This window comes from Tympanuchus pallidicinctus, unplaced genomic scaffold (assembly GCF_026119805.1).
Source record: "Tympanuchus pallidicinctus isolate F22 unplaced genomic scaffold, pur_lepc_1.0 scaffold35, whole genome shotgun sequence".
In the NCBI taxonomy this organism is placed as follows: domain Eukaryota; kingdom Metazoa; phylum Chordata; class Aves; order Galliformes; family Phasianidae; genus Tympanuchus; species Tympanuchus pallidicinctus.
The window spans coordinates 130,747-143,096 of NW_026294753.1; the positions used below are offsets into that span (position 1 = coordinate 130,747).

Genomic DNA, 12,350 nt, shown 5'->3' on the forward strand with positions numbered 1-12,350 from the left:
CCCCCCCACCCCCCCAAAAGAAAAGCGCTTTTTAAAGCACATTGAAATCTTATTTTTACTTTTTAGGTTTCCTCTTCCTTCTTCTATCAGAGATGACCTAAATTTTGGGCTGAAGCATTCACAAGATGCTTGCTGGGAATATAAAACAACAACAAAAACATCAGGCTGCAAAAGAAGCAAAATAATAGGAGGGAAAATTACAGCGAAGACCTCCCTGAATAACAGGAGGTCACAAATACTGCAGAAATAGATGCTGAAGTAGTACTATCTAGAGACAGCAGACACCAAGTGATTGCATTTACAGAAATGTAGTTGAAGACAGGTGGGAAGGATGCAAAGCTGGACTGAGTGAACGGCGACGGTTCTGGGAACACCCGACATTTCTCAAAATTTCCCCTCAAATACATCACTCTGCTCCTTGTACAAAAACATCAGAGACAACACAGGCATCCAACAGGCTGCTGGTGAAGAAAACAAAAAACCAAACCCCACAAAATTTGAAAGCTCACTGGAAAAGTAATGGAATTAACCAAATACAGACGGGGGCGGAAGCCACACATCTGTATGTCATAAGCCAAGGAGAAAAATGTACAGAATGAACACACACAGCCAGGTAATCAGCACCGCAGACTGTGGAAGATTCATGCAGCTCACTATTTAAAAAAAAAAAAAAAAGGCCATTCTATCTTTGTTTTTTGTACTTTGTTTTTGTCAATTCCAGCCTAAACAGACAACAGAAACTAAGATTATAATCTGTGCCTTTTTAAAATTACATTCAACAGATGTTCATAAACAGACTCGAGCCAAATTTCAGTTCCCCAAAAGGATATTCAGCTGGAGAACTTTCACAAATGGATGATAAAGTCCTGCTTTTTCCCTTGTAATAATCGCTTTTCTGAGATTTCAAATCCTCTCTCAGCCTCATTACAAAGTTCCCACCAGCATAAAATGTATTTTTAATTTCCATTTCCTACAATATTTTTTTTCCAAAAACAGCACTAACTTTCCCAGCACAAGACAACTCTCCTTCAGTCCCTTTCTATGTCACATCCTCAATGCAGAATGAAGAGACTGTCTCAGCAATAAGGCTCTCTTCTTTAGAAAAAAAAAAAAAACCCAACAGATACCAATAAATATTTAACTTAATCTAAGGAAAGAAGAATTCAACAATTAAATACAAAAATTCCATTGGGAGGAATAAAAAGGGGGATGGGGGTAGAAGGCAAAGCTGTACAAATTCAGTCTTTTTTTTTTTTTTTTTTTAAGAGAATGAGTGCTCAGTAGCTCCTTCTGGGACACAGTGAGATGATTTCCTTAAAAGTATTGTCTAGAAATACCCCCAAATCACACCAATTATAAGCCTCTGGAGGTCTGAAGATGCAGTACAAAATTAAGAAATATCAGAACACATAATGAAAACAGTTGCATTTTCTTGCTTACGTTAAAAACGATGGAGAGGGCTGAAGTGAAAGGGTTTATTTTTACTTAATTGCCCTCCGTGTTCATTGGGGACTGCTTAGGAAGGGGATCTTACATTTGGACCAAAATGCAAGCAAGATTCAGCCTTGATCTTATTTCTTCTGGCAATGTGTTTCTTAAATTAGAAGTCCCACAACTAGAATGTTGATATTACAGCACTGTGTTCCTCCACCACCTGAGAGTCTCTTATGTATGACCGATTTATTCATCCAGGAAGCAGTTAGCATAGGGAAAAAAAATAAAAAAAGCACCAGAACAACATCCCAACAAACAAAGGCATTGTTTAAAATGAAAAACCAAGCCAGAAAATACTGCTTTGTAGGTTTGTAGCGTCCTTCATCCAAGGATTTAAGTATATTTTGAAATATGCCACCTTACAAACATTTGAGAAAAACAAAAAACCAAACCACCAACTTTCATGTATTGTGAAGATGCTAACATTAATTGAGTGAGCATCCACCTGTGATGCAATTACAGGAGTCTCCTACTGCAGCATTTCACACATCCAATCCACCTTCTGGTTACAGCTTACAAGTTTGTGCTATGTACGAGGAACAGCAGAGCTGGTTAAAGATTTTCTCTTGCTTCACATACTCTGCAAGCTTCTCATTAACTCATACATGACTTTAATCAGTGCTGAAGCACACACTTCTTCCAGCACGCATCAGGACTTATCTGGGGGGAAAAAAAAACAACTCTCACTCAATGAAATGTGATCATAAACATAAATCAGTGAAGAATAAATCAACCTTTTTGTACAGTGACCACCGATTTTCATACGTGAAGGGTTAAACTGACCTCCACTGATTCACAAAAGGCAATAAAATAGAACTTTACGGACAAAAATGGAACACTTGAAGTGGTTATTATCAAGAACGACGATAGAAGACAAAACCTTATTCTTAAAGCGCAGATGCTTCTAAAAGGAGAGATCACACGTTTATAAAAAGCACGCTGACAAGCCCTTATAATGAACAAGCAAAACAAGGGGAATCGGCTCAGAGGAAAGCAGGCATTCAGCCGACGCGCTCAGAGCCAGATGCGCGCTCTGCACTTCTGCAGGGCCGGTATCGGTTGGTAGGGGGGAGAAAACAGCCTGAGAAAAACCCATCAGAGCCGCCGTCCTCCCCTTTCAGCGTTAATGGGAGGGAGAGGCGGCTGTGGGAGCTGCAGTGGGGGATGGGGCTGCGGAGGGGGTGGGGAGAGCAGCGCGAGGCCCGGCGATCGGCGCAGCCCTCGTGGTGCCGCCTTGCGCCCGGCGGGGCTGCGCTTGGTTTTTGTCCGCTCCAAGGCTCGCGGGGCCGGGGGGCGGTAACGGGGGTAACGGGACGGTGCGGAGCTCGGCGGGGCCCGACCAAACCCGACAGCGGGGAGTTCCGGGCCGAACTTCCCTCGCGCCGCCACCGAGCCACGGCGGGACCCAACGGCGGGGCGGGCGGGGCCGCAAGCGCTGATGGAAACGGGGCGCCTCGCACACGGGGCGGCGGGGCAGGAGGTGGAGGACCGCTCCGGGGCCGCTCACCTGCCGCCACGGGCCGCGTCCCGTCGGGCGGGGCCGAGCCGCGACCCCAGGCCCTCCACCTCGAGGCGGGGGAAAATCTCTTCCCTAAACTTAGCCTTTTGCGGCTGCCCCGTCCGCTTGAGAAGGGGGAGACGGCGACCGCCCCTCAGCGCCGCTCCCCCGGGCAGGAGTTGGGGCGCACTTCCCGGCTCCGCACCGCATTTTCCCGCTCACCCCTCCCTCGCGCACAGCGCCCTGCAGCCGCCTCACTCTCCGCGCCTGTGGATCCCTCCGCCGCAGCCGGCGCTTTTTTTCTAATCTCCCTTCCCCCTCCCCCCCTTCTCCTACTTTCTCACTTTTTCCGCGCAAATCCACGGGATGAGAAGAAGGGATAAACGCTTCTCTCCCTCCGCTTCTGTAATAATCTTCTGCGAGAGCAGAGCGGGACGGCACTTTATAGCGGTTGAGAGCAGAGAGGTGCCGGGACTACTTCGCGTTCCTGCCACGGCTTCGGCGGAAGGGGCGCGCTGTGCGAGAGCTGAGCGGTGCTGCGGCTCCCCTCAGCGCTTCCTGGAAACTCCCGCTCAGGCGGAGGAGGGGGGGGGGGGGGAGCGGCAGAGAAAGAGTCCCAGGCCGGCTGCTAGCGGGGGGGCGCTCCCTCTTCACCGCCGCGCCCATGAGGCGCGCACAGAGCCGGGGCGGCCCCCAGCGCCATTTCCCTTTGTGGAAAGTGAGGGATGAACTCTACAGACACCCTCCTCCACCTTCGAGGGGGCCCTTTTCCCCTCATTACGCACGGAACCCCGCCATGAGGGAGAGCCCCTCAGAGAGCCCTTCCCGAGGCCGTGGAGTTACCGCTCGGGAGGAGGGGAGCGGAGTTTGTAAATGGAAATACGGTACGGGACTGCCCAGCACGGCCGGGCTCGGGCTGCGAAGCTCTGGCTGCAAAGGGCTGAGAACAAAAAAAAAAAAAAAAAAAAAAAAAGTGAAATCCCTCCCTCTGCTGCCCTCTGGCTGCCGAGTGGGAAAATGGGAGGGAAAGAGGAGGTGGGAGAGAGTGCTGGGGAGGGACATGGGCAGGCTGGCCGGGCTGAAGCCAGTGGGATGAGCTTGAACAAGCGCAAGTGTCCGGTCCGGCACTACGACCACAACAGCCCCAGTGCTGCTGTGCACCTACAGTGCTGCAGGCGTGGGGCAGAGCAGCCGAGAGCGGTGTGGAGGAGCAGGATCCTGGTAACTGCTGAACATGAGCCAGCAGGGTGCCCAGGGGGACGAGGAGCCCAACGACATCCTGGTTGTGTCAGCAGCGGCGGTGCAGCCAGCAGGAGCAGGAGGCGTCCATCCCTCTGCATGGCACCTCAGTGCTGTGCTCAGTGCTGGGCCCCTCACTACAAGAAAGACCCTGGAGTGCGTCCAGAGAAAGGAACGGAGCTGTGAGGGCTCTGGAGCACAGTGCTGTGGGGAGAGGCTGAGGGAGATGGGATGGTTCCATGTGGGGAGGAGGAGGATCAGGGGAGACTGCATCACTCTCTACAGCTACCTGAAGAGAGGTTGTGGCAAAAGTGGGGTCAGCCGGTCTTCAGATAACAGCAATAGGGCTTGAGGTAGTGGCCTTAAGTTGCACCGGGGAGGTTCAGTTCGGATATTAGAAAAAACATATTTTCAGAAAGAATGGTAATACATTGGAACAGGCTGCCTGGGGAGGAGGAGGTGCAGTCATCATCCATAGAGGTGTTCATGAAAAGGGTGGATGTGGCACTGAGAGACATTGTCTTGGTTGGTGGCTGGACTTGATGATCTTAGTGGTCTTTCTGACCTTAATGATACTATTCTCCTCTTCCTGCTCTGCCTTGACACGGGGCTGTGGGTTACTCAGACATAAGAACCATTCCTGCACTGAATCCGTGGCTCCATCAGCATTGGGGCTGCACTCAGGAAAAGCAGGTGATGTGTAATAGAATGATGTGAGAGAAAAAGATTAATGACAGTAAGTAGGTGCCCGTAAATCCTGTTAACCATCAAGCATTTCCATAGAGATATCCCGATTCCCAATATCCCACGCCTTTCATGAGCTTCCATTTCCTTATTGCCGTTCCTAAAATTTGTATGTGGCTTCATAAGATCCAAATGTAAATCTAGGGTGAAGGGTTTTCAACCTTGTGTCCCTGATCTGTGGGTCTCGTGAAGTTCTGTCTCGTTTATTGGTCAGCCTCAACCTTCGTGGTGCAGGGAGATGGGTTTCCTGGTCTTGGGAATCTTTAGGACAGAGAGAGGATGTCCAATGACTCTGAACTCCTCCAATCCTGACCAATTACAGATGATCTGTTCTCTGCTTTAGGCCTCAGGTCATCTAGCTTTTGGTTGCTTTCTTTGTGACACTTTCATTATTTTGGTCTCTGTACTCTAGTCAATTCAGAATGTTTTGTAGATATCTGTTTTTCTTCTGTCAGCCTTGTACCGCTTCTGCCATCAAAATATTAAAACATTGCTTGCTGGTTATTCATCAGCAGACCTTCGGATTTGCACATGGGCTGCTCAAGTCAGCAAATTAAAATCAAATTCCCCAAAAAAACCTTTTTCTGGGAATAAATTGCTTCCAGATCCTTTTGCCCCTCAGTAAAAAAAGCAGGCCCTGGGGAAGGCCAACAGCCACTGCTGAAAAGCAAATAGCACACCAGATTCTGGTGCTGGTTATGTTTGAGAAATTGCCATTCTCTGTTTAGCTAGCAGGAGATTGGAAAATGTCACTTTGTTTGCATGTCCCGTTAGAGTAAATCTTCCTAGATACTTCAGGGGGATAAAGTCTGCTAGCAAAGAATTGATTGAGGGGTCTGGACTGAAAAGCTTTGTGTTGCTTGGTAGATACTTTATCATGGGAGGATTGTCAAAAGCCTAAAAAAACCAAACACATCAAAATGAAGTACAGAAATTTGTAGTGTCCAACTGAATAAATACAAGTACTGGAAAAGAGAAAAATAAAACCCACGTCTCCTGGATTTTGTGAGGTCTTAATCAAGGAAAAATGCTTTATTCTAAACATCCTCTTTTTTGTGCTCTGGTGTAAGTTATTGCTTCTCTTTTTGTTTTTATAGAAACAGTATGGACCATGCTAATATTTGTGGTCTGAGTGGTTCTGGTGGTTCCTGAGGGCTGTTTCATGAAGCCACTCATGCCTGTAGCCCAACAGAGCAGCCCTCAGCGTGCCCATGCAGTGGGAAGGTGCTGCTGGCAAAGGTTCAGGCTCTGTCATTAAGTATAAACCAATGATTCTGGCTGAAGTTTGTTCAATTAATGATGCTGACGGCTTGGCCAGCAGACAGCTTAGGGTTTGGAACTGTTTCACAGCTGAGAGGTAAAGGCTTTGCTTAGAAGTAGTAGATGTAAAAGCACTATTGATAATAGATGCAATATGAATCCCTCTCCTGCTGTCATGTTAGCTTTCAGCACTAGGTAGAATCACAGAATCACCTGATTAAGTAAAAAAAAAAAAAAAAAAAAAGAAAAGAAAGGAAAAGATGATACAATTTTCATACCTGTATTCCTAATGTTCAGGCTTACATTTTTATGGGTGAGCAAAGATCGCTCTGGACCTGAACTGGCAGCATCCAGCAAAGCAGAAGGCTGCTGCTCCCCCGCTGCATGCGCTGAGCAGGGGAAGCTGCGGGTACCAGCGATGGCAGTGCTCCCCTGGAACACGGCTGGGTGACGTCACTGAACCGCTGAGCAGGAAGCTCTGCTCGTCAGCTCTCGAGCCTCCCACTAGGCCTCTGGCAGAGGATGAGGGGAATTAAAGGAGCTTCCCAAATGGGAAAGTCAGTTAAATGATTTATTTGTGAGTCAGCAGCTGAAGCAACATTAGCATGGGAAGGGAATCCCACTATTAATGAAAGAAGCATTTTTGTGTTTGCACGCTGAAGTGAAATCCCATGCAATACTGCAGCCCAGTCACAGCTCCTAAAACGTGCAAAACCACACAGTTTCCATGCTCTGGGTGTAGACAGCACAAACCTGGGGGAGTCAAAAGGAGGTGGCATTGTTTGCTCCCATTTGCTGCAGCTGAGGCCCTTTCCTCTTCCCTGGCTCCTCACTGCAGGGCACACCATGCGGCACAGAGATGTGTAGCGGCAGCGCAGCGTGTACCGGCTGTGGGGTGAGCCCAGCCGATTGCAGAGCCGTGGGGAAGAAGAGGTCTGCAGGTGAGTGGTGGCAGTGACAATGAATGGTGAGAGCAGAGCTGAGCAAACCTTGCCTGGGACAAACTCAGATCATGGCACACCTTTGTGCTGCAAATGATTATTGCGGACAGCGAGGATCCAGAGCACAGCATAGTCGTGTGCAGGTCACAGCCAAGGAAATATAAAGTTTCAGCTTCTCAGAGTTGTGGAGTTAAAGAAATATAAATGTCCTTGCTGTAAATGCAAGGTAAATTATTCATTCTCTCTCACCCCCCGTTCTCTCTCTCTAGTTCAGTTTTTTCTTTTCATGCTTTAATCGTTTTGACACCAAGCTGTACAAAAGTAATTTAAAATTAATATGACTGACACTTTGTAGATAGCAGGACCGGAGTAGAACTCCACCTCCTGCTCAGGACTGCTGTGCAGGGAATGGGATTGGCTCAGGCAGCTGATGGGGACGAAGGAAAAACACGGCAAACAATTAATTTGCTAATTTAGTTTTCTATTTAATTTGAAACCAGAAAATTGGCAGCCCACAAGTGAGTGGACATAGGGCAGCACTGCGCTCCTGGTAGCAAAGAAGGGACACAGTAGATTAGATGGCAGAACAATTTCTTACACAAATTCCAATGGCAGTTAGGACTTGCCATCGTGTCTTAGCATTCAAGTTCAGGAACACTGCATTTTTGTGCATGTGGTAACTGTCTCTTTGATGGGAAGGAGGCAACACACACGTGTTGCAAAGAATCCCAGAGCCTCTGCCAACGCGGCAGTGCTGCGGCTGTGTGGCAGAGTGCAGGGAGAGAGCTCCAGAGCTCGCGCAGCGCTGGTGAAGCATAACAAGCTGCACAGAGGCTAATGTGCTCTGATGGAGAAATGCTCTAATTTGATTTCCTCCCTTCAGCTGTGAAGGAGAGTATGTAATTTCAGATCTGCTTGGAGTGGGTCTTTTGAGCTCATGTGCCCTTTATGCTTGATTTTAGGCCTGGTTTTGATGCAATCATTGAACTGTGTCTATTTATTTTGTGTGTCCAGTTCCAGATTTCACTCCTGCCTCATCAGAACTGGTTCATCAGGACCAAAAATTTGAGCTGCAGCTCAAATTTCCATCTCACGCATCTGCCTGGATTTGCAGCTGTGCTTGTGGGTGAAGTTGTGAACACATTAAGTAAATTGGTTCATTACCAGCAGAGGGAGCGTGGGTCAGGCTGGGTTCAGCGGGGAGTCAAGAGGCCAAAGCGGGGATCGTCTCCCAAGGAAGTGTTGTTTTGCTTTGCTGCCCAGATGGTTCCCTAAACCCAAATGAACCCAGAGATAACGCACATGCAAGGCTAGAGCCACTCCTGGGCTCCTCAGCCCACTGATCTCCTCATCCCCTTCTTAGAAGATGCTCCGTAAGTCAGAGTCACTAGATGGTACTGTTGCTGTTTAATATTTATGCCTCTGTGGACTGGCTGCTTGAGGAACCCGCATTTCTGCTAAGAGATGAAGAAAGGCCTCATAACTCATCAGGCAAACACAAGGAAGGAGCTGAGGGAGGCAGGAGCTCAGTTCTGCTCCTGTAATTCCGTGGTTGGAAGAATGGCAAAGGAGCTTCACTCTGGCTGCTCTGCTTCCTGAAGGGGAAATGTAGTCAGGCTGGCCCTGCCCATAAAGGCCCAATACACAGCTCTTGGAGACCTCCATCTGCAGAAGGTGGAAGCTTTGATGAGAGGATGCCAGCTTAGGGAGCTTAGCCTGCACAGGTTCTCTAAACCCTCAGAAATACCACAGTGACATTCATCACGTGAATCCCAGAATTGCAGGAAGTCAGCAACCTTCCTACAGCAGCCAGTGCCAACAAGCAGGTCATTGTGCTCTGCATAGTCCTAGCCAGAATGTGCTCATCCCAGCCCATGGGGCTGCTACAAGAGGGGAAAGTCAGGCCAATTAAATCAGGCAGCATTAAATCCCTAATTGACATAAATGAGGCAGACAGACAGCTGGGAGGGATGGAGCAGGTGTCCTGGGTGAGAAAGGGCTGGAATGCACCCTGGGGTCCTGCTGTGCCCTGTAAACATCTCAGGCAGGGGTAGAGCTGTGGTAGAGTTGATGGGGTTGTTCCTAAAAAAACTACAAACAATCCCCAAAGAACTCTCAAAAATGTCTTTTATTGCATGCGTTGCATAAAAAGTGTTTTTGTTTCATGCAAGTTGCACATAAGGCCCTGCAGCTGAATGATGGCAAAGTAATTTTAAATCCTCTTTATTTCTTCTTGTACATCTGGGCACTGCCAGACTGGGTATTCCCCCTCTGATTTATCAGGGAGTATCCTTTCTCCTCAAGGAGACCCTTCAAATATGAATTTGAGCTGTACCAAGTTATTGAAATCTGTGCTTCACAGAGGGATGAGGCATAGAGGCTGAGGAGGCACCGCCGCTGCGCTCCATGCAGAAAACCAGAATTACCAGCCCATGGCACATCCTCACGCAGGGCGTTGTCCTGATAGAAACAAACACTGTGCCATTTTCTGGAAAAATCTTACCTGTGCCATGCAGAGAACAGAGGGCACCCACAGGTATGGAGCACTCAGGGTCTGCCTGTAGAAATCGGAGTGGAGAAGCCCTAGGAGTGGTGAGCAGGAAGAGAGCGACATTTAGCAAATAATCATTAACAAAATAATTCTCCGACGACTTCAGGCAGAGGAGGAAGGGATCTGCCTTGCAGCTCTAGAAATGATGCTCACAAATCTGTGCTGGCAGAGGCTCCTGTAAGTGAAGTCTGAACTCAGCCCTTGTAATTCCGTAATTTGAATATCATTTTCACAGACCTTGCAAGATGCAGATGAATGAGAGATTCCTGGCTTTGAGTCAAATGCAACAGTAATTAAATGTTTATAAAACACTTTAAGCTTGTGAAGCGCTATTATCATATAAGGAAAGCAATAGGCAGTAGAAGAGTGGAGCAGGGTTTGAAGCACACAGTGAGCACAACACACTCCAGCAGCTTTCTTCTACAGGTGCTAACAGAGCATCATGAAGAACATTACCAAGCTCCTTTTATTATAACTAGAATGTCAACTAGAATTGCTTTCTTCCATATGAACATGACTGCAAAGTTTTTCCCTCTGCAATAAATCTCCCTGCCGATGGGCAGCACACAGTTATCATCTTGGGAAATGAGGAAGCGCTGCCACTTCTGATCTCTCCCATCACGCCGAAGACGTTCCACCTGCTACAGGTTTCTAACACCATCTGCTGTTTAAAAACAAGACAGCATTGGAGATACCATCACAGAGTCTGTGCTCTCTTGATAAGCCAGAAGTAACGCCAGCTCATCTAGAAGGGTTGGTGGGTTGGTGTAATTGGCACATTCCACTTTTGTTCCTTCAACCCCAAACATATTTCAGCTTGTTCCTAATTAGGGAGTGAATAATTTGTTGGGGACCCAGGGACCAGTGAGCAGCAGCTGAGAGCCAGACCCCACCATTCTCCCACTGCCAAACCTGACACAAAGAATCATAGAAGCATAAAAGTGTTTGAGTTGGAAGGGACATTACAAGAACTTACAGATGTTTTTTTAAGAGAGAGACACAGGCTCCGCAGGGTGTGGGGAACTCAAAGAAAATCTTTATTTTTTCAAAAATACCAATATTTACCTCTTACTGTCTCATGCTGCTGCTGTGTGATGGAACAAATGCTCCAACCAAGGATTCTTTTGTTGCTTCCTAACTGAAAGCAATACAATTTTTGTACCAGGAAAAAGAAGAGCACCTTGGACCTCATTAAATGTCCGAATCAAAGTTCTCATCACCAACACTCTCAGTTTTTGTTGCACAGTGCTTTTTCCAAAAAAAGGAGTTTACTCCAAATGCGCTCTAAGTGGCTTCACCCAGAGTCAATGCAGTGCTTCTACTGCCACAGATTCAGATGAAAAAAAAAACAACACCCCAATTCTTCACCCCAATTCAAGTCTAATACCAAACAGAGAATGCAGCTATGTGATCCTTCTCGAGTTGCTGGCCCATTTACAACATCACCCCCATATTTAACATTTATAACCCCCTTCACATGCATCCTTTTAAGAGTCAGTGGCTCCTTTTGTAAGCGATCGGCTACTTACTCCAGCATTTTACATGCACTTCCCAACAAGAGACCTTTTACATGTCAATTTATTTTCAGACAAGCATATCTGAAAGGGAGTTTCTCTCCAGAGCAGAATTAGTATTAATGGCAGGTGTTCTGGCACCGCACAAAGGAGAAAGGCAGCAAGTGAGCTGTGCTGAGTGGTGAGACAGCTTGATGTGTTAATAACCAGAGCAAGAAAACGGAGTGGCAGTAGACCTCCAGCCTCCATAGCGTGAATGAAGGTTTTATTCATTGCCTCCCCCTGTACTTGAAAAAGATGTTGATATGTTTAAAATGTTGTCTTTGCTTTCAAAGGGGGATTAAATTGTTGAATATTACATGAAAGCACAGCACATGACCCACATCCTGGCGTGTGCCCACAATCCCAGAGCATTGTGAAGCCCAGCTGGGGGCTGGTCGCACCCTGAGGCCAACCCATCCTGGGCTCATCCCAGCCAGTCAGTGACTGGTGGCAAATCTGCAGGAAGAAGTTAAAACTGCATGAACTGATACAAAGAGGGTGCATGGAGCTGTGCTGCATTTCACTAAGGAAAAAGGATGATTGCTTAGAGAGTTGCCAGACTTCAGTTTCCAAACAGCCCAAGAACTCTTGGTGGGAACAGCTACCAGGCCAAACTGCATTTATTTATGCTCCATTTAATTTGACAGGTCAGAACCACATCATTAAGAGGAAGGCATGGCTGCTTTACACAGTGGGAAGAAGGAAAACAGTCTCTCGGCTGGGTCAGCCCTTCTACAACAGAAAACATTGCTGATTTATGCTCCCAAATGGGAAAGCTCAGCCTTTCCTACACAGAAGCTGCATCTACACAGAGAGAGATGCTTACTGCTATCTCCAGGCCGCTTAGCTGCAGGTAAACACAGTGCCTTGGCACAGCTGAATAATTCCAGGTAGACTGGAATTCCAGGTAGACTTAGAAGCTGGATACCAGATTTCAGCTTGCCAAAGCTTTCCTACGGCCCTATGGGACAGCAGGTTGAAGGAGCCCCACTTTCACTCCTTGTAATGTGACCTCCATTCAAATGATAGCAATTAATCCCTCTATATCCTGGGAAAGGTTTAATGCT

General features: G+C 47.4%; 1 long non-coding RNA gene across 2 annotated transcripts; it reads right to left on the reverse strand.

The window, feature by feature from the left end:
- Window positions 1–9: 9 nt before the first annotated feature.
- LOC128088494 (uncharacterized) lies at window positions 10–3,574 on the reverse strand. 2 transcript variants are annotated; one of them, XR_008210277.1, is made up of 2 exons: window positions 3,337–3,574; window positions 10–2,154 (listed from the first exon to the last, which is right to left on the reverse strand). It is a non-coding gene; the product is annotated as an uncharacterized LOC128088494 (long non-coding RNA). The 2 variants fall into 2 exon arrangements; XR_008210276.1 differs by lacking the exon at window positions 3,337–3,574 and adding an exon at window positions 3,002–3,206.
- Window positions 3,575–12,350: the final 8,776 nt, after the last annotated feature.